General features: G+C 40.1%; 1 protein-coding gene across 1 annotated transcript in view; it reads right to left on the minus strand.

Annotated features, from left to right (window-relative positions):
• Positions 1-25,055, minus strand: part of LOC105483247 (methyltransferase 8, tRNA N3-cytidine) — a 225,457-nt gene that overhangs the window by 40,224 nt on the left and 160,178 nt on the right. Inside the window, 1 exon segment of the mRNA XM_071072927.1 lies at positions 11,854-11,966. The gene's annotated coding sequence lies outside the window, so the exon portion shown is untranslated.

The following is a 25,055-nucleotide window of genomic DNA, read 5'->3' on the forward strand; positions in this document are numbered from 1 at the left end:
AAATATATATTGGGCAAGAAAAGCAGGTTTTAAGAAAGTAATATATACTCCTATAACTTAAGAAATTATATTCATTTATTTAGTATGGTTTACTAAAAGCTGACTCAGTAATGGGTCCTTTTGTAAGTCTATTTGTTGAAGTCCTAATTCCCATACCTCACAATGGGACTGTATTTGAAGATATGATCTTTAAGGAGGTAATTATAATGAGTTACAGTGAGGTCATTAGGTGGGCCCTAATCCAGTATGACTGGAGTCCTTATAAGAAGAGGAAATTTGGACACAGATATGTACAAAGTGAAGACCATATAAAGACAGAGAGAAGACGGTCATCTACAAGCTACAAGCCAAGGAGAGAGATCTCGAAAGAAACTAACCTTGCCTACACCTTGGTTTTGGACTTCTAGCCTCCAGAATTGTGAGAAAATAAATTTTTGTCATTTCAGCCACACAATCCATGGAACTTTGTTATAGCAGCCCTAGCAAACTAATGACAACACTGATACACATTCTTAAAATTTCTAGAAGCTTGTAGGCACAGGCAGTGTATGAGAATGCCTGTTTTGTACCTCCTACTAGCTAATTAGGTAAATCAAAATACAGTGTCATATCTTCATTTATGTTTATTTACATTTTCCTTATGTTAAAAAGTTGTATTACTGTTATGAATTTGAATGTCATTATAATACCATGATCAGTGAAGCAACTGATTATTTTTAGATGAATAGAACTGGACTGGAATGTGGTAACCAAGGTGTGTATTACAGCAGCCCCTCTGAAAGAGAAATAAGGTTATAATGCCACTCACACCTTCACGGTCTCTCTTTTTTGTTTTTTTTTTGTTTTGTTTTTTTCATAAGAGACAAGGGTTTCACTATGTTCCTCAGGCTAGAATGTGGCTATAAGAGAGAATGAACTCCTGGGCTCAAGCAATCCTCCTGAGTAGCTGAGACTACAGGCACATACCACCACACCCAGCCATGATCAGTATCTTCCCTTTAAGAGTAACAGCCCTGGCTGGGGCTGCTCCCCACCAAGACCACATCTAGGCAAGTATTTGGGAAATAAAAGAATTTCAATTTCAGACATAATCAGAAAAATCTCTGATTAGTATATCCAATTAATACATCCAATGGGCTAAGAACCACAGTAAACAAAAACAATGCTCTGTGCAAAAACAAAGTCAAACAAAACAAACAAACAAACACCCAGTCTTAATGTTCACGGACACTTCGGACTCTGACTTTTTTGCATTGTATTGCAACATCCTTATATCTGAATCATCCAGAGACAAAACTAAACCAGGACAATTTACAAGGGAGAATTTGCCGGCTAATTAAATTAGGGCAAGGTTAATTCATTGAGAGAATGCCATGAAATGTTGAGAGGAAATTTAGGAACTGCTAACAGGATCTAGGCTTCTCTGACTTACCAGGAGGGAGAAAGGAAGGTGCATTTGAAACTGAATGTATCCGGGAGGCTGAGAGAGTAACTTCAGCCAGCAGGTATATGCAGCTGGATGTGGCAGAGACAGCAGTCATAAGCAGCCAGCCCAGAAGGCAGTTCTTCAGATACGTCTACATTATCTCCTGTGATCTTTGCAGTGACATCCTTTGGGCAAATGAAAAGCTTACTTCTGGTTGATTTCTCTGCTTCCTGCCCCATGTTACATTCTTAGAAACTAAAAAGCGCTCTGAAGACAGATGCTCAACAATTCAGAGACCTCGAATCCTACAAGATTGTTAGTGCCTGTAACACAGTTTACATTGCTGTAGAGCCTTTCATGCGACAAAAATTTAAACAAGCATTGTTTTATTACTTACTTTTACTGGCTCCCTTTCTATAACCTGTTTGGACTGTAGGAAGCCTTTTGGTTTTCACCACGAATTATATCAAACCGTTTGTCATGGAAAGTTCACTTCCTCTTTCTTTTCTTGTGTAGTTGAACTCACCTAAGATGCATGGCTTACCCTATACTTATTTAATACACAGGAAATATAATAATAAAAGATACTTCATTGAGGTGCACATGAAAGTTTAATTGTTCAATGCTATTTTGCACTGACTACCCTCAGTCATAAATGTATCTAGTGATATCTGAGTTAAATGGATGCTGATGCTCTGTTTGCATTTCCTCTCTTTTCCTTTTTTTTTTTCTTTTTTTTTTTTTTTTGAGATGTAGTCTTGCTCTGTCGCGCAGGTTGGAGTGCAGTGGTGCCATCTCGGCTCACAGCAACCTCCGCCTCCCGGGTTCAAGCAATTCTTCTGCCTCAGCTCCCTGAATAGCTGGGATTATAGGTGCACCCCACCACGCCAGGCTAATTTTTGTATTTTTAGTAGAGATGGGGTTTCACCATGTTGGTCAGACTGGTCTCGAACTCCTGACCTCGTGATCCACCTGCCTCGGCCTCCCAAAGTGCTGGGATTACAGGCGTGAGCCACTGCGCCTGGCCTCTTGTTTTTTTCGAGACAGAGTCTCACTCTGTCGCCCAGGCTGGAGTGCAGTGGCGCAATCTCGGCTCACTGCAACCGCTGCCTCCGGGGTTCATCCAAGTGAGCCATCCGAGTAGCTGGAGTTACAGGCATATGCCACCACGCTCAGCTAATTGTATTTTTTGTAGAGACAGGGTTTCACCATTTTGGCCAGGCTGGTCTCGAACTCCTGACCTCAGGTGATCCACCTACCCTCCAAAGTGCTGGGATTACGGGCATGAGCCACCATGCCCGTCCTCCTCTCATTTTAAACCTTGTCTAACAAGCCTTTCTGGACCTCCAAAGAAATCAATTAGCATCTACATAAGCTCAGCCTGGCCACTCCAGCAGTTGTTTTATCATAGAGAAACATTCCTGGCTCACCCCTCGCGGCCCCCTCCCTCACCTCCCCTCCCCGCCCCGAAGCTTCACTCCCTGTTATGCTGCTTTTTGTCACATTAACCTGACACCCCCAATTTTCTCAACATCTCTTCAGTTGATATCTTTATATCTGGTAATAGGTCCCTGACGTTTGATTTCATTATACTTTTGCCTGAGTAAATAAACGTGTTCCCCCTAAGGAAATAAAAGACATCATTTTAGACTTCCTTTATCAATGTCAGTGTAGTCTAAGGGAAAAGGATTTGGAACCAGTAGATAGAAGACTTCAGTTCCAGCACCAGCTCCTTTTAAAACTGGTTGTGTGACTTTGGAAAAGCAATTTAAGTCCTCTCTACCTCTAGCATGTAATTTCTTAACTGTAAAAAAAAATTATAAACCCATTCTGTCCTCATAATTTTTATTATCAAAGGACATTTATTAAATGCCTGCTTGGTGATGAGAGCTTGCATTTGGGCTAAGGCAGGCAGTCAGAGCCCCTGTTAATCAGGGGTCTTTAGCAGGACATTTGAGCTTCCTATGATTGTACACAGCGTTTTAGTTTTAGTGCTCTGTGCTCATGAAGAAATAAGAGGAAAACAGCAAAAAGCATTTTGGGTTTTTTTGTTTTGTTTTTAAAAAAAAAGCAAAATGTATTTAACATAAAAAAACTTGTCTTTTATCCTAATTTCATATCTGATCTATATCTTTGCTGTAAAAAAAGTCATCTCTTTTATGAAATTATGGCCAGAGTAGACATTTCTTTGTAAAATTGTCCTTCTTACCAAAATGAAAAGTTATAAAGCCTTTTCTAAAAAAATTTTTTTTTAGAAAAAATATTTTTATCTCCAAAAGGTTTTGCTAATGGGTGAATTCCAAGTCTGGCTCCACTAGATGACTACAGGGCTCTATATCAGGCCATATCTTTCTTTTTCTTTTTTTTTTTTCTTTTCTTTTTTCTTTTTTTTTTTTTGAGACAGGGTCTTTTGCCCAGGCTAGAGTACAGCGGCATGACGATCATGGCTCACTGCAGCCTCGACCTCCTGGGCTCAGGTGATCCTCCCAACCTCAGCCTGCTAGGTAGCTGGGACTACAGGCATGCACCACTGTGCCCAGCTAATTTATGTATTTTTTTTTGTGGAGATAGTATTTTACCATATTGTCCAGGTGGATTTTGAATTCCTGAGCTCAAGCAGTCCTCTCACCTCGACCTGCCAAAGTGCCAGGATTACAGTGATGAGTCACCACACCAGGCCTGTATCTTTAAAAATATATATATATATATTTTAGGTTGGGCCTGGCGCCTCATTCCTATAATCCCAACACTTTAGGAGGCTGAGGCAGGAGGGCAATATAATAAAATTACTTTCTACAAAAACATGTAAAAAACATTAGCTGGACATGATGGCATGCACCTGTAGGCCCAGTTAGTTGGGAGGCTGAGGTGGGAGGATCACTTGAGCCCTGGAGTTTGAGGCTTGTAGTTTTTTAGAGACAAGGTCTAGTTCTGTCACCCACGCTAGAATGCACTGGCATGATCATGGCTCACTGCAGCCTCAAAATCCTGGGCTCAAATGACCCTCCCACCTCAGCCTCCCAAGTAGCTGGGACTACAGGCACATGCCACCATGCCCAGTAATTAAAAAAAAAATTTTTTTTAGAGAGGGTCTTGTTTTGTTGCCCAGGCTGGTCTCAAACTCCAGCCATATCTTTCTTGAGGAGTTTGGAGCCCACCTATAGCAGCCATCATCTTCTTTCAGACTCTGGTGAATAGTTTTAGAAAATTTTTAACGAAAAAAAAATTAGCCAGGCATGGTGGCACATGCCTATAGTTTCAGCTACTCAGGAAGCTGAGGAAGGAAGATTGCTTGAGCCCAGGAGCTCAAGGCTGCAGTGAGCTTTATCAAGCCAGTGCACTCCAGCCTGGGCAACAGAGTGAGACCCTGTCTCAAGAAAAAAGACAGAAGAAAATTCTGAGCTGGTGGTCTCTGGGCAAGGTGGGACCTAGTGTCTTCTCTGCCTCTTAGTATCCATGTGGCTTGGGTAAGTCACATAACCCTTCTACACCTCAGCTTCTTAATCTGTACAATGGGGTCTAGATAAGGTCATGAATTGTCTACCTTTATCCTAATGGGACTTCAGAGAATAACATGTGCACATGCATGGCTCTCTGTGCCCCAGTCCCCAGGCACTAGTTGTATACAACTTCACCCATTCATACTCCCTTGATAAAGCACACCTGAATGCCAGGTGCATTAAATTGATACAATTTTAACAGTGGTTCTCAAACTGGAGTGGGCATCAGAATTGCCTTGAGGGCTTGTTAATCATTGGTTGCCAGGCCCCACCCTACAATTTCTGATTCAGTTAAGTCTTCAGTGAGGCTGAAAATTTTGCATTTCTATTAAGTTCCCAGGTTTCCCAGGTGATGCGAAGTTGCTGGTCTTGGAAGAACCATACTTTGAGGACCACTGTATGATAAGAACTTAGAATCCCCCGGAATTTAGTAACTAATCAACAGTCATAAACTGCACTTTTATTATTTCTAACAAATTACTTTCTACACTTTGTTTCAACTCCTGAATTAGTAACCCCTCAAGGTCTTCCAGCTGAAGAATTCTGTGATGTTTAAGTGAGTCAAGACAATGGGTCTTGATTCAGCAATTGAAGCCTGACTCCGTCTGCAATGAGGTTCTCTTTCAACTTTTTTTTTTTTTTTTTTTGAGACAGGGCTTTGCTCTGTCTCCCAGGCTGGTGTGCAGTTATATGATCATGGCCCATTGTAACCTCTAACTCCTGGGTTCAAGCAATTCTCCCACCTTAGTCTCCCGAGTAGCTGGGACTACAGGTTGGCAACACCATGCCTGGCTAATTTTTGTATTTTTTGTAGAGGCGGCCACTTGCTGTGTTGCCCAGGCTAGTCTCAAACGCCTGGGCTCAAGTGATCTGCCCACCTCAGCCTCCCAAAATGCTGGGATTACAGGCGTGAGCCACTGCACCCACTCTCTCTCTCAACTCTTTCAGTATCCCCTCCACCTCACCTTCCACTCCACCTACATAAAGATGCTAACATTCATTTTCATAGGAAACGAGGATGGCTTATTGTGTTTAGTTTCCAACACAAATACAGAACACAGTGCTCTTCTCCAAATCTTGTCAGTTGTGATGAGAATTTTCTCTTTTCCTCAGGGATCTGAGGGAATCAAGTCTACATTCAGGCTCTGCTGTGACTGGAGGAAGGTCACACCAGGCAGAGCAAATCTGCTCTAAGAATGTCTAAGACAGGCACGGTGATGTATTGCTCTTACTCCGATAGAGCCTACAGGTCATTTTAAGTTGAAATCCAAAAGGAACCAAAGGAAATTTAAATTATATATATAGGCTTCCCTAATAGTGATATATTTTCCGTGAAAACATTTCAATCAATTGTTTTTCAGAGGTTGGTTGTCCAAAAGAAGAAATATTTCTCTGGGGGCTTTGGAAGTCTCTTGACTTTATAGTCTGTCACAGGCTAAGAAAGGCACTTTAGTAGCATGTGCAGTGAGCAGCTGTCCACTCCTTGGAAGTCCGGTTCATCTTAGAAGGAGGCCCCAGTGGGTACATGCACACACTGGAACACTTTATTCCCTTTAACAATATGCTCACCAACACCCCCTTTTAGTGGGAATTGATTACAAGAATAATCAACTCATGGTTACTCATTTTTAATAAAATTAGCTAACACATATCAAGATTCTCTTTGTGCCAGGCCTTGTTCTAAGGACTTTCCTGGCATTGATTCATTTAATCCTTGTAACAATTCCATAAGTTCTGTTATTATCTCCATTTTACAGACAGCAAACTGAGGCACCAGGAATTAGTTAACTTGCCCAAGGTCATACCTGTTAGTAAGAGGTAGAGATATTATTCAAACTAATTCTGGCTCCAGAGTTGCACACTAACCACTATGCTGCTTTAAAAAACAAAACAAAACCAGAGAACAACAACTTCCTAGATTAACGAACTCCAGAATTCCAAGGTCTTATTTGACTTGTCTGTTTGACAAGTAGAAACTGTTATGGGTTGAATTGTGTCCCTCCTCACCCCCTAAAACACATGTTGAAGTCCTAACCCCTAGTACCTCAGAATAGGACCTTATTTAGAAGTAGGGTCATTACAGATGTAATTAGTTAAGATGAGCTCATACTGGAGTATATGGGCCCCCAATACAATATAACTGATGTTCTTAAAAGACAGCCATGTAAAGACAAAGATACACAGGGAAAACGTCATGTGACAGCAAAGACAGAGATTGGAGTTATGCAGTTGCAAGACAAGGAATGCCAAAGACGGCCAGCAAACCACCAGAAGCTGGAACAGCCAAGGAAGAATTTTCTTATAGGATTCAGAGGGAATGCGGCCCTGCCTTGATTTCAGACTACTAACCCACAGAAGTATAAGGCAACACATTTCTGTTATTTTAAGCCACTCAGTGTGTAGTATGTTTTTATGGCAGCCCTAGGAAACTGATACCGAACTGATGCATTTATCCTCCCTACTTTTTCACTGTTACCTCCTACCTTCCAACAACAGTGCTACAGAACAGGAGTCCCACTTGTTAGGGAAAGAAACAAAAACCTGAGTTGTTCATTCATTCAGAGCCTGGCATAATTCCTGCCACATTATAGATACTTAATAAGTGTTTGTTGATTGAATGAATTCTTCCAACATTTATGAAGGGATTGCTTTTTGCCATGATTATATAAACATGGGACAAACCAACTTACAAATCAAGAGTAGACAGTAGATACCATTCTCCCTCTCAAATCCACAGATAACTTGGTAAGTATTATTACTGAAGTTTCTTCCAGCATCCCTAACATAAGGAAAAATGACCATTTTAAGAACTGGTTTCTGGACCCTCCTGTTCCATTGATCTCTTTGTCAGTTTTGGAGTCGTATTTCACCTCTTTTCCATTTCCTTGCCCCCCGTCTGGTGGAGGCCCTAATGAATGGAGAAGGGTATGAAAAGCAGACAGCAGGAGGGAGGAGCACACTCCTAAAGCTGATCATGAGGGCTTGGATAATTGAGAGGACACCACTGTCAGATGGCAGAGAAAGTACTCTGAACATGCTTCAGACATTAACATCTAATGAAAGCCTATAAAGGTACTTTGAAACATGTTAGCTCAAAGTCAAAGAGTGAAATGATTATTCTGAACACAAATTCAATAAACATGTTGAGTGAAAAGAGAGAACAAAGAAGAGTACATGTAATATGGTTTTATTTTTATAGAGCAATAACAAAAATTCCTGCATATATATGTGTGAGTAAAATTGTGTACATCTATAAATATTTAAAGTTGTATGAACATGGAGAAAGTTGGGGAAGAATACCGTATTAGTTTCCTATGGCTGCTATAACAAATTACTACACACTTGGTGTATTGAAATACCAAGTTTAATACACCACGTTTGTATCGGTACAAACCTGGTGTATTAAAACAATAGAGTAAGGCCAGGCACGGTGGTTCACACCTGTAATCCCAGCACTTTGGGAGGCAGAGGCAGGCAGATCACAATGTCAGGAGATCAAGACCATCCTGGCCAACATAGTGAAACCCTGTCTCTACTAAAAATACAAAAAAATTAGCCGGGTGTGGTGGCACATGCCTGTAGTTCCAGCTACTTGGGAGGCTGAGGCAGGAGGATCATTTAAACCCGGGAGGCAGAGGTTGCAGTGAGTTGAGATTGTGCCACTGCACTCCATCCTGGTGACAGAGTGAGACTCCATCTCAAAACAAACAAACAACAACAACAACAAAAACAAAAACAGAGTAGTCAAATTCATAGAGATGGAAAGTAGAATGGTGATTGCCCATGGGCTAAAGACAGAGGGGAATGGAATGTCGTTTAATGGGTATAAAGTTTCAGTTTTGCCAGATGAAAAGAGTTCTGGAAGAGACTGGTAGTACAACAATGAAAATGTACTTAACACTACTGTACTATACACTTAAAAAGGTGGTGTCTTAGTTCATTTATGCTGCTATAACAAAATACCTGAGACTGGGTAATTTATAAACAATGGAAATGTATTTCTTGCAGTTCTCGGGGCTGGGAAGTCCAAGACCAAGGTGTCAGCAGGTTTCATGTCTGGTGAGGGCTGCTCTCTGCTTCCAAGATGGCACCTTGTTGCTGCATCCTCTGGAGGGGACTAACCCTCATGTTAGTGTCCTCATGTGGAGAGGCAGAAGGGCAAAAAAGGGGCAAATACTGTGTGAAGTTCTTTTGTAAGAGCCTTAATCCCATTCATGACAGAGGAGTCCTCGTTACCTAATCATCTCCTAAAGGCCCTACCTCTTAATACCCTTGCATTAAAAATTAAGTTTCAACATAAATTTTAGAGGGAATTCAAACATTCAAATCATAACACATGGTAAATTTTATATTTTGTGTATTTTACCAAAAAAAAAACACAGTTTTTCAAAGCTTTACCTTTGAGGTAGGTACTGTTTTCTAGCCCCATTTTGAAGATAAATAAGGTGCAAGAATATGCCCAAGATCACAATGATAGATTCAAATCCAGGAAGATTGGACTCTAAAGGCCTTCCTCCTAATCATACCGAAAGAAAAATAAACAGTCTCCAATTTTAAAACAAAACAATAAAAAAAACCCATAAAATTATTTTCTTTCAGTTCTGGAGACCAGAAGTTTGAAATCAGCTTCACTAGGCCAAAAGCAAGGTGTTGGCAGGGCTGCACTCCCTCTGTAGTCTCCAGGAGAGTTCATTCCTTGCCTCTTTCAAATTATGGAGGCTGCTGGCATTCTTTGGCCTGTGGCTGCATTGCTCCAATCTCTGCCTCCATGGTCACACTGCCTTCTCTTCTGTGTGAATCAAGTCTCCCTCTGTCTCTCTCTGTCTTAGTTCAGGCTGCTATAACAAAATACCATAGGCTGGGTGGCTTATAAGCAATAGAAATGTATTTCTCATACTTCTGGAGGCTGGGAGTCCAGCATTAGGGTGATAGCATGGTCACATTCTGGTGAGGGCCCTCTTTTGGGTTGCAGATTGCCAACGTCTTGTTGTATTTTCACATGGCAGAAAGAGTCAAGAGAGCTTTCTGGGGTCCCTCCCCACCTCCTTTTTTTTCTTTTTTTTTTTTTTTTTTTTTTTGAGACAGGGTCTTGTTTTATCGCCCAGGCTGGAGTACAGTGGTGCCATCTTGGCTTCCGGCAACCTCCATCTCCTGGGTTCAAGCAATTCTCGTGCCTCAGCCTCCTGAGTAGCTGGAATTACAAGCATGTGCCACCACACCTGGTTAATTTCTATATTTTTGTAGAAATACGGTTTTGCCGTGTTGACCAGGCTGGTCTCAAACTCCTGACCTCAAGTGATCTGCCCACCTTGCCTTCCCTAAGTGCTGGGATTATGGGTGTGAGCCACCACACCCGGCCTCTGGGGTCTTTTTTTAAGGGCACTAATTTAATTCATGAGTGCTGTAACCTCATGACCTAATTACTTCCCAAAGTCTCTACCTCCCAACATTATCACTTTGGGAGCTAGGATTTCAACATAGGAATTTGGGGAGGACACAAACATTCTGTCCATTGTACTCTTTTTGAAAGACTCTGATTGCATTTAGGGCATACCTGGACAACTCAGAATAATATTTCCATGTCAACATCCTTAATTTAGTTAAATCTGCAAAGACCCTTTTTCCATTTAAGATAACATTTCCAGCCAGGCGCGGTAGCTCAGGCCTGTAATCCCAGCACTTTGGGAGGCCGAGGCGGGCGGATCACGAGGTCAGGAGATGGAGACCATCCTGGCGAACACGGTGAAACCTTGTCTCTACTAAAAATACAAAAAAAACTAGCCGGGCGTGGTGGCGGGCGCCTGTAGTCCCAGCTTCTCGGGAGGCTGAGGCAGGAGAATGGCGTAAACCCGGCAGGCGGAGCTTGCAGTGAGCCGAGATCGCGCCACTGCACTCCAGCCCGGGCGACAGGGCGAGACTCCGTCTCAAAAAAATACAAGGTAACATTTCCATATAAGATAACATTTACAGGTTCTGGGAATTAGGACCTGCTATCTTTTGGGGACCATTCTTCAGCCTCCAAAAGATATGTACTACATCATCAATATGAAGAGAGTAGCATGGCAGTCAGCCTTCAAGATGAGCCCTGGTGATTTGCCTCTTGATATTCATGCCTTTTTGTAGTCAGCTCCCACAATGAATGAGAGCTGTCTGTGTGACCAACGTAACACGGCAGAAGTGACAGTGTATGATTTCCAGACAAAGTCATAAAGGATGTTATGGTTTCTGCCTTGCTGTCTTTGGTAGCTTGCTCTGAGGGTAAGCCATCATGTGGGGACACTCAGACAGCCTCATGGAGAGACTCACATGGGGAGGACTATCACCTCCCACCAACAACCAGCACCAACTTGTCAATTATGTCAGTGTGGCACCTTGGAAGTAGATCCTTGATCCTCAAGCAAGCCTTTAGATGACTGCAGACTTAGAACGGCTCAACTAGCCAGCCAAGCTTCCCCTCACCCATACAACTATGAAGATAGTGTTTTGTTTGGTTTTGAGTCATTAAGTTGGGAAGGTGATTTGTAATATAGGTAGCGATGTGGGAGAAGGAGAAACCAAGCCTCCTTCATTGCCCCCTCATCTCCCAAAAACCCTATCCTAAACAAACAAAATCTCCTCATCCTACTCACGCATTTAAATAAAATTATATATTTTTAAAATGTTCACAGAGAGGCCAGGCTCATGTCTGTAATCCCAGCACTTTCGGAAGCCAAGGTGGGAGGATCGCTTGAGCCCAGGAGTTTGAGATCAGCTTGGGCAAGATGGTGAGTGCCCGACTCTACAAAAAATTTAAGAAACAAATTTCCACAGAGAAACATTGGGGCTTATATGTTAATAATTTCTAGGAATAAGTAATGGACTTGAGTGCCATACAGCATTCCGCATTTCTGGGATCAGAGAGCACATTTCTGGTTTTGTCATACTTACCCTTTATTTTCTTTTACCAGGAAGTGTAATGAATATCTGTTATCATTATTTAGACAGTGTCCATTTGCTTTCCTTCTGGTAACAGTGTCCCACTTTTCCTCTGGGGAACTACCCTGAAAGGACAGCATAAGGAACAAAAAAATGAAAAAGAACTAGATTTGAGGTCAGAGCTAGATGCTTGGCATATGACTTCAATAATCCTTTATGAATCAAACATTTAAAGGAGTGCCTATTGTGGCGCCGCCTTGCGCCTCACCTAAACTTCATGAACGCCTTGGAGGGAAGAAGATGATGCATTGCTTTATAAGCTTTTTTTAAAAATCCAAAGCTTTCCATTGCCTAAAAATTAAACATAGATTAATTTAAAGCATTCTACAATATGGTCCAATCTATTTTTCTAGTCTTCCCTTCCTCTTTGTGGCTGACGCGTATTACTCAACGCGGGCTGCCTTAAAGAGATACCTCAGACTGAGTAACTTAAATAACAGACATTTATTTTCTCACAGTTCTAGGGGCTGGAAACCAAGATCAAAGTGCCAGTAAGGTTGGTTTTTGTTAGGATCTTTCCTCCTGATTTGGAGACAGCCTCCTTCTCACTGTGTCCTCACATGGCCTTTCCTTTGTACACATGCGAAAAAACATTTTTGGGGTCTCTGTCTCTTTTTATATGAGCACTAGTCCTGTCAGGTTAGGGCCGTACCCTTATTGGGCCTTATTTAACCATTATTACCTCCTTAAAGTCACCATATCCAAATACAGTCACATGGGGGTTAAGGCGTCAGCATATGAATTTTTTGGAGGACACATTTACAGCTCACCAAATACCCATGCGTTCCTCAACATTTCCCAGGCCTCTTATAGTCAGTCAGGATTATGTGACTGGTTCTGGCCAATTAGCTGCTGACAAAAAATACATATGTCCCTTTTGAGTGAAGCTTTTAAATACTGATGCATGATCCTTCAGTTCTCCCTTCTTTTCTCAAGGCAAACTAAAAGTCAGCTATAAAATGCTGTAGACTCCCTTAGCCTGGGTCCGTGAATGGCTATGTGGGAACACAGCCCCAGTCCACTTGCACTGGGCATGCATCACAAATTAAAAAGAAACCTTTGTGGTGTTAAGTCTTTGGGATTTCAGGGTAAATTTGTAATTAAGCAAAACCTGCCATTTCCTAATTCTTTTTTCTTTCTTTCTTTATTTTTGAGACAGGTTCTTGCCCTGTTGCCTAGGCTGGAGTGCAGTGGCACGATCACAGCTCTCTGCAGCCTTAACATCTCCAGGCTCAAGCCATCCTCCTATCTCAGCCTGCCCAGTAGCTGGGACCAAAGGCGTACATCACCATGCCTGTCTAATTTTTTTTGTATTTTGTAGAGATAGGGTTTTGCCATGTTGCTCAGGCTAGTCTTGAACTCCTGGGCTCAAGTGATCCACTGGCCTCTGCCTCCCAAAGTGCTCTTTTTAATTTTTATGGCTACATAATAGTTTACATATTTATGGGGGACATGTGAAATTTTGATACAACCATATAATGTGTAATGATCAAATGAAGATAAGTGGATATCCATCACCTCAAGCATTTATCATTTCTTTGTGTTAGAAACATTCCAATTCTACTCTTCTAGTTATTTTGAGATATACAATAGAAATTATTAACTATAGTCTATTTATTTATTTATTTTTGAGATGGAGTCTCGCTCTGTCACCCAGGCTGGAGTACAGTGGTGCAATCTTGGCTCACTGCAACTTCTGCTTCCCAGGTTCAAGTGATTCTCTTGCCTCAGCCTCCTGAGTAGCTGGGATCACAGGCATGCACCACCATGCCCGGCTAATTTTTGTATTTTTAGTAGAGACAAGGTTTTACCATGTTGGCCAGGCTCGTTTCGAACTCCTGACCTCAAATGATCCGCCTGCCTCGGCCTCCCAAAGTGCTGAAATTACAGGCATGAGCCACTGTGCCCGGCCTAAGATATCTCTTTGATATTCTGATTTCCTTTCTTTTGGATATATACCCAGAAGTGGGATTGCTGGATCATATGGTAGTTCTATTTTTAGTTTTTAGAGGAACCTCCATACTGTTTGCCATAGTGATTGTACTAATTTACATTTCCACCAACAGTGTACAAGGATTCCTCTTTCTCTTCATCCTCACCAGCATCCATTATTTTTTGTCTTTTTGCTAAAAGCCATTTTAATTGGAGTGAGATGATATCTCATTGTAGTTTTAATTTGCATTTATCTGATGATTAGTGATGTTGATCGTTTTTCTTTCACATACCTGTTGGCCATTTTATGTCTTCTTTTGATAAATGTCTATTCAGATATTTTGCACATTTTGTTTTTTTGGAAGGACTCTCACTCTGTTGCCCAGACTGGAGTGTAGTGGCATGATCTCAGCTCGCTGCAACCTCCACCTCCCGAGTTCAAGCGATTCTCCTGCCTCAGCCTCCTGAGTAGCTGGGATTATAGGCACCCACCACCACACCCAGCTAATTTTTGTATTTTTAGTAGAGACAGGGTTTTGCCATGTTGGCCAGGATGGTCTCGAACTTCTGCCCTCAGGTGATCCACTTGCCTTAGCCTCCCAAAGTGCTGGGATTATAGGCCTGAGCCACCACTCCTGGCAGTGCACATTTTTAAATCAATTTTTTTTTTTTTTTTTTTTTTGCTATTGAGTTGTTTGAGCTCCTTATATATTCTGGTTATTCATCACTTGTTAGATGGGTAGTTATATCTTTTCCCATTCTGTGTCGTCTCTTCACTTTGTTGACTTTTTTTCTTTGCTGTCCAAAAGCTTTTTAGTTTGATGTGATCCTATCTGTCTATTTTTGCCCAGACCAATGCTATGGAGCATTTCCTCATTTTTTTCTAGTAGTTTTATAGTTGGAGGTCTTAGATTTAAGTCTTTACTCCATTTTGTTTTGATTTTTGTATATGTGAGAGATAGGGGCTTGGTTTCATTCTTCCACATATGGCTATCTAGTTTTTCTAGCACCATTTTTTGAACAGACTGTCTTTTCCTCAATATATGATCTTGGCACTGATGTAAAAAATCAATTGGCTATACATGTGTAGACTTATTTCTGGGTTCTGTATTCTGTTCCATTGGTTGATGTTTTTATGTCAGCCCTGTGCTGTTTGGGTTACTATAGCTTTGTAGTATAATTTAAGTCAGGTAATGTGATGCCTAACATTTTGTTCTTTTTGCTCAGGATTGCTTTGATTATTCTGGGTCTTTAAATTTTAGAATTTGTTTTTTTCCCCAAGAAAAATGCCACTGGAGGCCGGGCGCGGTGGCTCAAGCCTGTAATCCCAGCACTTTGGGAGGCCGAGACGGGCGGATCACTAGGTCAGGAGATCGAGACCATCCTGGCTAATACGGTGAAACCCCGTCTCTACTAAAAAATACAAAAAACTAGCCGGGCGAAGTGGCGGGTGCCTGTAGTCCCAGCTACTCGGGAGGCTGAGGCAGGAGAATGGCGTGAACCCGGGAGGAGGAGCTTGCAGTGAGCTGAGATCTGGCCACTGCACTCCAGCCTGGGTGACAGAGCAAGACTCCGTCTCAAAAAAAAAAAAAAAAAAAAAAAAAAAGAAAAATGCCACTGGTATTTTGATAGGGATTGCATTGAAACTTTAGATTGCTTTGTATGGTCCTAATTCTTAAACCTTATCCTTCTATTATAGTAAACTACTAAATAAATGGACAGATATTCCATGTTGATGGATCTAAAGTCTTAATAGCATTAAGATGGCAATATTCCCCAACTTGATCTACAGATTCAACAAAATCCCTATAAAAATCCCAGCTACTTTTTAAATTTTTGCAAAATTTGACAAACTCATCCTAAAATTTATATGGAAATGCAAGAGACCCAGAAGATCCGGAAAAATCTTAAAGAACAAAACTGTGGAAAAGTCACATTTCTCAATTTCAAAACTCACTACAAAGCTATGGCAATCAAGACAGTGATACTGGCTTAGTGATAGACATATGTGTATATCGATGAAATATAATTGATAATTCAGAAATAAATCCTCACATTTACAGTTAATTGATTTTTCAACAAGGGTTTCATGACAATTTAATGAGGAAAGAATAGTCTTTTTTAAAAGTTTCTGGAACAATTGGATATTTGTATACAAAGGAATGAATTTATTATAGACCCCTACCTCACATCATATATAAAAATTAACTCAAAATGAATCAAATATCTAAAGGCAGGCACTAAATATGACCCTAAAAGCACAGGTAATGAGAAAAAATACATTGGATATCATCACAATTAAAAACTTTTCTGCTTCAAAGGACATCAGTGAGAAAGTGAGAAGCAACCCACAAATTGGGAGAAAATACTTGCAAATCATATGTCTAATAAGGGTCTTATATGCAGAATATATAATAACTCTTACAATTCAACAGTGTAAAGAAAACCCAATTTAAAAACAGGCAAAGGATCTGCACAAACATTTCCCCAAATAAGATATACAAATGGCCAATAAGCATATTAAAGATGCCTAACATCATTAGTCATTAGGGACTCAAAACCACAATGAGACAGCCACCCACCAGGATGACTATAAGGGGAAAATAAAGGAAAAAGGCAAGTGTCAGCAAGGATATGGAGAAGTTGGAACCTTTGTACACTGCTGGTAGGAAGGTACAATGGCATGACTGCTTTGGAAAACAGTCTTGCAATTCCTTAAAAACTTAAACACAGAGTTACTGCGACCCAGATTTTCCACTCTATACATACAAGAGAACTGAAAATGTATGTCCACAAAAAAAACCCCTAATGTTTATACATTATTATTTACAAATGAATGTTCATACATTATTACTTATAATAGCAAAAAAGTGAAAACAATCCAAATGTCCATCAATTGTTGAGTGCATACACACATCATTTTCAGTTCCTTAATGTGTCCTTATTTTCTGAAACAATCTTTCCCTGACCTAAACTGAGAATCAGCCATTTTTCCAATGAGCCCTGATTTCTTTCATCGTTGCTGAATGGAATTTAGAAACCAACGTCTAGGTGTGCTTATTCTTACGGGCTGTAATTGCTTCTAAGAACTCTCAGTAGACAGAGCTGGATTTTCTGGTATTAGGTTTGTTTATTTTAAGCATCCTAAATTACAAATTGATATAATACTCTCTCACCACCCCCCTAATATTCTCCTGTGAGTATTAACGGATTTTCCTTGGTGAGTCCCGTGTACTAGAACCCCAAGGAAACAAATTGCATGTTAATCTGTGGAAAATGGTGAAACATGTAGTGAGAATGAGAAATAAGGCTTTATTGTAAACCACTGACATTCAGCGGCCTTTGTTATAACCACATAATCTAACCTATTCTGACTGTTACAGCATAAAGCACTGGGGTAGGTACAAACAGACATTTTAATATAAATAGCAAGTAGTATTAGGAAATTAAAATCTTGTTTGCCTTCACAGAAATCAGTAAAGCATCAAAAGAGCAGAAGATCTATTGAAAATTTCAAACTGGCCAAATTTCCTAAAAGGCATCTGGTACTCAATCCTGACATAATAAGGGCCAGTCTCCACAAAACAGAGGCTGAAAACCCCATGAGAAACAGGGTAAGGAGGGCCATGTTTTCCATATAAAAATCACTTCATGAGAATATGAGGACTCCATGTCACTGTACAGATTTATGAAGAAAACAGAATTCTTAATAGAGCCTTGGGCATCTGCTCCTATCATGGAGGGAAAGCACTTCCAGAAGCAAGTAGACAACATTTGCCTAGAACCTGCTATTATTACACTCTGTGCATATGGTAGCTAAAAACTCATTAGTTTTATAATTCTGGCTGAAGTTGGCAAGCCACCTCCAGAAATATTTCATACAAGCAAAGTGACAGATGGCAATTTCCTTTGTTATAATAGGATGGTTAGGGTAGTGGTCATGCATACAAAAATCATCCAGCTAGAATGAAACTACTCTTATGTAAAATAATCAATTTATTTGCAGCTTCTGATAAGTTAATCTTCATGTAGTTGGCCTCATTTTTGACATCCTAGAATACATTCTCAGACAGATTTACATAATTTTTTAAAATGGAATTAGAAAATAAATTTCAGTGGCCACCATGAGGTAGATACAAAATCATTTTGTAGCAGCAAAACAATCAGAGAATAGTCATTTCGTTTTAACGTTTCTCCTACAGCTGCAGTTCCTTCTGCAGGGACTGTTTGTTTGTTTGACGCCTCTCTGGCATACCATCCCCACCCTCTTTCTATTGGTAAAAGTGTCCCAATCAAGCTTTGAGACTCCTACCACCCCTCCACGTAGTTGAGGTGGAGCTCACCCTCACCCCAGCCCCAAGTTCTAATGATAAATACATGACCCAGCCCTGGCTAATTAGAATAGCATATCTCCTGACCTCATGATTGGTTCAGAGGTGGGCGTGTGACTCAGCTTGGGCCAATGAGAAACTTCTTCCAGTTTTTTGCTGAAACTAATAGGAAAGAGATGATCTCTTTTCAGTGAATAGAATGACAGCCTGGAGTTGCTTCTGGAATATTTGTCACAACTGCAAGAGAGCTTGTCTAACAATGCATCCATGCAGGGGAAAGCAGGACCAAAAGCTTTCTAGCTTTGACTTTTGTGTACTTGAATCCAAATAATCTGGAAGTCACCATACCCCTGGGCTTTTTCATTTACATGAGTTAGTAAATCTCCTTTTTTTTTTTTTTTTGGTTTAAGCCAGTTGGATTTCTTTCACTTGCAACTGTAAAAGTTGTGACTAATTCACTCCCCATTTTAGAACAGTCAAACAGCCAGAAAAATATTACAGCCCTCCCTGGTCTTACCTCTACAACTTAGTCAGTAAACCAGAAACACAACACAAATAAAATTTCTTTCCAGTACAGTACATTTTCCCAAAGAATCTGAAAGCACTTAAAAATTTCAGAGAACAATACCCTGGACTATATTAGACACTGGAAGAACACTGCTAACTCTTGTTGGTATAGTTAAAAATAGCATTGAAGGCCAGGCGCGGTGGCTCACGCCTGTAATCCCAGCACTTTGGGAAGCTGAGGCGGGTGGATCACTTGAGGTCAGGAGTTCAAGACCAACCTGGCCAACCTGGAGAAACCCCATCCTACTAAAAATAAAAAAATTAGCTGGTGTGGTGGCACACGCCTGTTATCCCACCTACTTGGGAGGCTGAGACAAGAGAATCACTTGAACCCAGGAGGCGGAGGTTGCAGTGAGCTGAGATTGTGCCACTGCACTCCAGCCTGGGTGACAGAGCAAGACTCCATCTCAACCAATCAATCAATCAATCAATCAATAAAAGAACATTGACCTTTTCCTGAGCATAGGCTATAAGTCAGGGACAAGGCATTTTGTAGATGTTACCATATTTAATATTCACAACCTGTTAGGCATGCCTGTAATCCCAGCTACTCTGGAGTCTGAGGTGGGAGGATCACCTAAGGCTAGGAATTAGAGACCAGCCTGAGCAACACTGAAAGACCTCATCTCTAAAATAATGTTTTAAATTAGCTAAGCATGGTGCACACCTATAGCCCCAGTTACTTGGGAGGCTGAGGTGGGAGGATTGCTTGAGCCCAGGAGTTCAAGGCTGCAGTGAGCTATGATTGTGCCACTGCACTCCAGCTTAGATGACAGAGTAAGACCTTGTCTCTAAAAAAAACCCCAAAATAAATAATATTTAGAAGTCTTTTATTAAGTAGGTATTATTATGGTCACTTTACAGATGGGAGAGTTGAGGTTCAGATTGATTAATTTTCCCAAGTGATTCAGTTCAGCTGACAACATTTTAACTCATGTCTTTCTGGAGTTTTCTGTGTTGTTCTGAGCAACAGTGACTGTCTCTTTTTTAGCCTATATTATTAGATAATGGTTGTTTGAATCTGTGAAGGTAGCATTTTGTACTCTGGAGATATATTTTACTAAGCTAGTGGTTTAACTGCAATCAAAAAAAATTCTGTGTTGCATGCAGGATAACCTTTCTGTCAACGCCTGCCTACTCACCTCTGCCAACTGGCCTCCCTGCTCAGGAGGTCCCAGCTGCATGGACCAGAATTGGACATCTGACCTGGTCAAGCTAATTAGATTTATGCACTTGGGAATTTCCACTCAGTGGTAGATTCTTGAACTGAAAGGGCACATGCATGACCTATAAGACACACCTCTCCACCTTAAGGAACAATATGGTCTTACATCTTTTGTTTTCCAATATTTTACTCAAGTCGTCACATGTTATTTTCCAGGATCTGCCCAGTGAGGCCCTCCCACTTAATTGTCCAAGACTTTCTTGGACAAAAGAGAGTGTCTTTCTGGGTGCAAAAGAATTGGCGCTATCAAACCTCAAAAAGGAAGAATGGGAAATCTCATGAGCTCACAGCAGTATGAGTCTGATCCCTGCCATGCAGCCTCAACATTCAGTGCCAGTCTTGTGCAGGCTAATGGATATTTGCCTGTTTTCCTCAGCCCAGAGTCTAATGCTTGGCCTCCAAGATCAGAACTTTTCTGACTTGCATTCACATATTCAACTCAACGCCAGGAGAGCTGAGCCTCAGAGAATCCAGCTATTGGCATTTTGTGTTTAGTCCAAGCTGCCAGCTTAAACTCACTCTTCCTTCTGGGTGCCATCCCTTTTGGAAGCTGTGGTATCCTGTTCTGCCAGAGGACAGAACCACTTTGGTTGACCCTGATGAACTACTGGACTTCAATTCTAAGGAAAGATTGGTAGAGTCTCTGTTCTTCAGTCCTAGGAAGTCCTTTCCTCAAGAGATAGGGTGCCAACTTTGCATTTGCACAACTAAGTAGGAGCATTCAAGAGAGCCCTCTCATAAAAACAAATCCTTTCTCCTGGCTTAGGTATTGTCTCCACCTACGAACACAGACACCTCTCAATCAATTTTTAAAAATCGTACCTCACCAGGCATGCTGTGCCATCTTGGGTCATTGGCATGGCGAGTTAGCAGAGGAAGCTGACTGAAAGAGAGAAAGGCTTTCTGACTTTGCACAAAGCTCCAGGTTCTACCATGCACAAGGCCTTGCTGTTTTTGCCCTTCCTTAGGTTACACCCATGTTAGTAAGGTACTACCTCTGTTTAGTAGGAGTTCCCATTGCAAGTCAAATTTATATTCCAGGAAAATGCAAATTACAGTAAAAAAAGGACTAATAAAAAGTGATTACTTCCATAATTATTCATTTGAAAAGCTAATACTTATTTCCAGAAGCCCACCATCTAACTCTTTTTATCCATTAACTGCTACAAAATACATTAAATGACACTTCATTGTTTTGCACAAATAACAAAGAAACAATAAAAGACTTTGTGATTGAAGCCATCCTCACACAGTTAACAAGAATCCTGGGCAGAAATATAGTTGTAATTAAGCATTAGTCAGGCTATACTTTGACCCACTTCCTTGCAACCAAAAACTATGTAGCTCCAGATACTGCCCATTTGCATCCCCACTGTCCCCATAGATAAGATCTGTGACATTAGAGTCATAAGACTTTTTAAAGACTTGCTTAAGATGTTTTCCAAATTCCAAATTCCAGTGAACTAGCTGACACCACCCAGTTTGAAGGCCCCTATAGAGGAATGGAATCCGCAAGAGAATACAGTTTCTTCATCCCCCTGTTCCGAGACCACCCTGCACCCTTCCACCAATCAACAATCTCCACACTTTGGACCACTCTAAAACCCTTAAACACCCTAGCCCCAAACTCCTCAGGAAGGTAGATTTGAGATTTCCTCCTGTCTCCTTGTTCAGCAGCTGTACAATTAAACTGCTTTCTCTTCTGCAACCTGGTGTCTGGGCATACTGACCTGCCCCATTCATTGGGCAACAGAGCTACTACAGTTACATACATTCTGGAAAATGTTGATTCTGGGCTGGATGTCAGAACTTTTAAACATGCTGTAGAGAACACCAAAAGCCAAGACTCTAGCAACTCTTTGGTAAATGGCCAGAGTGAGGCAAAGGAGAAAATGGAACAGAGAACTGACTTCACTTTCCACTATTAAGTCTACCTGTATATCTGGAGGCAAAAGCAGCTGAGAGACATTAAAGGGCATTTTACTGCAGGTTTACACCTGCAAACGTCCTTCTCGGGTATTTAAAATATGAAGAGAAATACAGTAAACAATACACATAAACCTCCCAGGTTTGACATATAATAACTTTTGTTACAGCAGTTCTAGGAAAGAAATACAATATTGCAAATTACCCTAAATTGGATGGCTTAAAAATAACAGAAATTTATTCTCTCACAGTTCTGATGCCAGAAGTCCAAAATCAAGATGTCACTGGGGTTGGTTCTTCCTGGAGGCTCAGAGGGAGAGTCTATCTGTTCTGTGCCTCTCTCCTAGCTTCTGGTGGCTGCTGGCAGTCCTTGGCATTCCTTAGTGTGCCTTCTCCCTCTCTTCTCTTCTAGGACACTGATCATTGCATTGAGAGCCCGCCCTAACCCAGTATGATCTCATGTCAAAACCCTTAACTTGATTATATCTGCAAAGACCCTTTTTCCAAATAGGGTCATATTCACAGGCTTTTGGTGGACATAGCTTTTGGAGGACCACCATTCCACCCACTACAAGTATTTACTTTAACCCTCACAAATAAACAGTGACAGATATTGAAATTCCCTCCTCAAGCCCCTCCCATCTACTTCCCTTCATCCCCAGATATAGCAACTATCCTCAGTGTCACTGTCATGTATGTTTCATACTTTTACTATCTCTATATCCACAACGAACTTGTAGTTATTTTTATACAAATACCACCTTTATAAGATGAAAATATTTTTATAAATGATATCACCTTGTACATTTTCTTTTGCCACTTGTTTTTAAACTGATCTTTAATAGTTAAAGATTTTTCAGGCTGGGCATGGTGGCTCACACCTGTAATCCCAGCACTTTGGGAGGCCAAGGCGAGTGGATCACTTGAGGTCAGGAGTTTGAGACCAGCCTGACAACATGGAGAAACCCTGTCTCTAGTGAAAATACAAAATTAGCCGGGCATGGTGGCACATAACTCTAATCCCAGCTACTTGGGAGGCTGAGGCAGGAGAATCGCTTGAACCCAGGAGGTGGAGGTTGCGGTGAGCCAAGATGGTGTCATTGCCCTCCAGCCTGGGCAACAAGAGCGAGACTCCAAAAAAAGAAAAAGAAAAAAAAAGAAAAGAAAAGAAAAGATTTTTCTATGCTAATACATATACCTCTGATTTATTTATTTTGACTATGATATGAATATCCCTTAATTTACTTATATGTTCTTTATTGAAAGACATTTAGTTATTTATGATTTTGGATATTATAAACTTTGTGATTATGAACATGCTTGGATGTTGTCTTACTATCCTTATATACATGTGTGAGAATTTCTCTAAGATTGATACTTTGAAATGAACCAATAATTTCTTTTCTCTATCTTTCTATTCTTTGGAAGACAATAAGGTAGGTACAAACTGTTATTTCTTGAAGGTTTGCTAACACTAGGTTGTAAACTGAGTGATGCTGTTTGGGGAAATTTTTTTTATTATAATTCAATTTCTTTAATGATTATAAGTATATTAAAGTTTTAAAATTTCCTCTTTAGCAAATTTTTGTCATTTATCTGAAAAATTATCCACTTTATGTTTTCAAATGTTAGGACTTATGATTGTTCATATTAACATCAAATTGCAGTTTTGTAAAGTCAAAAGGTTGAATATCAGCAATTTAATGTTACTCAACATAATAATTTCTGTGGTTTAAATTTTCCTTCTTTAACTGTAATTATGAGTCTCTTTCATTCCCAATATTATTAATTGTGCCTCCTGTATATTTTGGTTTGTCACCAGACACTTCTCTAGTCTTTCAAAACATAAGATTAATCTTTATTGTTTATTTTTTATTTTATTAATCTCTACTTTTGCTTTTCTTTCTTCTTCCTGCTACCATTTTTGAATGTACTCTGTTGCTCTTTTTCTAACTTCCTTAACCGAATATTAATCGTATCGATTTTTAATATTTTTTAATTCTGATGTACATACATTTAAGGCTTTAACTCTCCTAGCTGTATCCAAATTTTAATAAGTAGTCATTTTACTGTCATTTAGTTCAACATGTTTTTATTTTTATCATATTTTATTTGAAAAGTAAATTATTTAAAAGTGTACTTTTTAGTTTTTATAAACATTAAGGTTTTATTTAGCATCTTTTTAATCATTCAGTTTTAATTATATTACATTTTGTTCAGAGAAAATACACCAATGTTTGGTATTTCTCTTCTTTTATGGCCTAGTATGTAATTCATTTTTTAAAAAATTCATGCATGCTTAAAAAGTGAACATAATATTGCATATTATATTATTGGTGGTAGGGTACTATTTATATATGAAATTGATAATTGTGTGGTTCAAATTTTCTAGAAGCTTACTGATTTTTTGACCCTTTAATCTATCAGTTTTGGATACAGGCACTAAAATCTTCTACTATGACTCTGGATTTGTAAAATTTTCTCATGTTCCCATTTGCTTTTGCTTTGTATATTTTAAGGTTTGCTTATTAGGCATATAGAAGGATGACAGTGATTTTTTCCTAGTACTTTTAAGATGTTCATGGCTTTTGTCCCTCACCTCTATTTTGTTGCCTGTTGATCCAGTGTAGACAATCTGCCTTTCCTTGTTTGTTTTAAGATTTTTTCCCCTTATCTTTAATGTTATGTTATTCATTATGATTCTCTGGGTAGAACTGTATTTATTGACCCTGGACTTGAGATTCTTGTAGAGTCCCAGGGCTGTGTGGAGGCTGCCACTCAGCATCCATCTCACAGGGCTGACATCCTGGTTTAGTCTTCCCCTGAACTGTTGGTAACTCCTGAATCTTACTACTTTGGCTGTGAGTTTTCGCTTCATTTCTAGAATGGACTGCTTTATTTCTCTTACCTTTTTCTCTCTTCATTTCTTCCACTTAAAAAAATGATGTAGTAATATTTTATCTAGCATTTGTATGTGTTTATATTGGGAAGAGGTTCTTTGTCAGCTCTGTCCTCCATAGTGATCAGTCAGAAGGTCCTGAATCCTCTTTACTCTTCTGTGAGATCATAAAGAAGAACTGAAGAGCCAACTGCTTTCCACCGAGAACCCTAGCACTAAGAATCAAGGAATAACATTCTCTTCCAGCCAAAATCCCTGTGTGACTTAAGATCAG

The sequence above is a fragment of the Macaca nemestrina genome, chromosome 11 (genome assembly GCF_043159975.1).
Source record: "Macaca nemestrina isolate mMacNem1 chromosome 11, mMacNem.hap1, whole genome shotgun sequence".
NCBI classification, from domain to species: domain Eukaryota; kingdom Metazoa; phylum Chordata; class Mammalia; order Primates; family Cercopithecidae; genus Macaca; species Macaca nemestrina.